Here is a 2,178-nt window from a genome sequence, read left to right on the forward strand (position 1 = left end):
CCCCATTTCTCAAATATATAGAGAAATAAGTCAATTTTTTTAAAAATACAAGTCATTCCCCAGTTGATAAATGGTCAAAGGATATTAACAGGCAGTTTTCAGATGAAGAAATCAAAGTTATCTATTGTCATGTGAAAAAATGCTCTAAATAACTATTGATCAGAGAAATAGAAACTAAAACAATTCTGAGGTACCACCTCAAACCTATCAGAATGGCAAATATAACAAAAAAGGAATATGTTAAATGTTGGAGGGGATGTGGTAAAACTAGGATGCTAATCTACTATTGGTGGAATTGTGAACCATTCTGGAGAGCAATTTGGAACTATGACCAAAGAGCTATAAAACTATGTGTACCCTTTGATCCAGCAATACCAGGGCTAGGTTTATATCCCAAAGACATCCCAAAAAGAGGAAAAAATCTATTTGTACAAAAATATTTGTAGCAACTCTTTTTGTGGTGGCTAAGAATTGGAAATCAAAGAGATACTCATCAATAGGGAAATGGCTAAACAACCTGTGGCATATGGTTGTAATGGAATATTATTGTACTATAAGAAATTACAAGCAGGATGATTTCAGAAAAACCTGGAAAGACTTACATGAACTGATACATAGTGGAGTGAACAGAACCAGGAGAACATTGAACACAGTAACAGTAATATTGTTCAATGAAGAATTGTGAATGACTTAGCCATTCTCAGAAATACAATGATCTAAGACAATCCTCAAGAACTAATAATGAAGCATACCATCCACCTCCAGAGAAAAGAATTTATATTGATTTAATATGACCAAAGCATGCTATTCTTCACCTTTCTTTCTTCCTTCATTTTTGAGTTTTCTTGTACAAAATGACTAATATGTTCTACATGATTGCAGATATATAGCCTGTATCAGATTGTTTACCCTCTCAGGGAGTGGGGAGAGAAGGCAGACAGGGAAGGATAGAATTTGGAACTCAAAACTTTAAAAAGAAAACAAATGGACTTTAATTTTGAAGCCAGAAAGTGGGGGAGGGGCCCCAAACCAAGTAGTCCAGCCCAGCTAGGATTGGGAAGCTAGTATTTTTTAACATTTGCCTGGTGAGAAAGTCATCAGTTTCTTAATAGAGAGATGCTTAGAGCCCTTTTGCAAACTATCTGCTTTCAGAACTTGAAATCCATCAACATGAGCTACAAGGCCTCCACAACTTCCAGAAGCAATCAGCAGCTGTTACAGGACAAAGTAGCCCTGATGACCACCTCCATTGATGGGATCAGCTTTGCCATTACTCAGTCTGGCCTGTGATGGAGCCTGTGTGATTGGGAGCAGCCAAAAGCATCCGAATGTGGATCAAACTGTGGCAGTGCTCCAGAAGGTAGTGCTGAGTGTGACAGACACCATGTGCCATGAAGCAAAGGCAGAGGGACGTAAACGTCTGGCAGCCACAGTTATCGACCACCATAGAGGTATTGACATTCTGGTCATGATGCTGCTGTCAACCCTTTCTTTGGCAAGCTGGTGGAGGCCAGTGAGGAGATAGGGGCCACAGTCCTCCTAATGAGTTTGGTGGTGCTGGAGAAACGGGACGGTGGCTCAGTACTCATTGTATCCTGGATTGCTGCCTACATGCCCTTCCAGGATTGTACTCAACTTTGGCTGGCCCTGGTTCCCTATAATGTCAGCAAAACAGCCTACTGACACTCACCAAAAACTTTGCTTCTGAGTTGGAACCAGTTGGCATTAGGGTGAACTGCCTGACACCAGGCCTCATCAGGATCAACTTCAGCTCTGTGTTCCGGAAAACAGAGGTTAATGAGACTCAAGCTAAAAATCTCATAAGAATATCCAGGTTGGGTGAGCCTCTTGAATTTGCAAGCAATCATGTCTTTCCTGTGTTCAGCAGATGCTAGTTACATTACAGGAGAAACCATAGTAGTGGCTGGAGGGGCCCCTTCCCATCTTTGATCATCCTCGGAAGAACACCCTGAGATTCTAGCAGCTATCTATAATGAAGAGAAAGCTCAAGATTGGACCTTGACTTCTGACTCATCTCCTCTAACTTTGTTCATCCCACTGATTTCCCTAGATTTAAAAGAAATGGCCTGCATAAATACGCAGCTAAGGATCCCTCTGTTTGTCATGTATGGGAGTATAAGCCATCCATGAGGAAATCTGTCCCGTACAAAACTCACA

General features: G+C 41.0%; 1 pseudogene; it reads left to right on the forward strand.

Annotated features, from left to right (window-relative positions):
• The first annotated feature begins 1,116 nt into the window (after window positions 1-1,116).
• LOC122726403 lies at window positions 1,117-1,950 on the forward strand (annotated as a pseudogene).
• The last annotated feature ends 228 nt before the right edge of the window (window positions 1,951-2,178 follow it).

Source organism: Dromiciops gliroides, chromosome 4 (genome assembly GCF_019393635.1).
Source record: "Dromiciops gliroides isolate mDroGli1 chromosome 4, mDroGli1.pri, whole genome shotgun sequence".
NCBI lineage: Eukaryota > Metazoa > Chordata > Mammalia > Microbiotheria > Microbiotheriidae > Dromiciops > Dromiciops gliroides.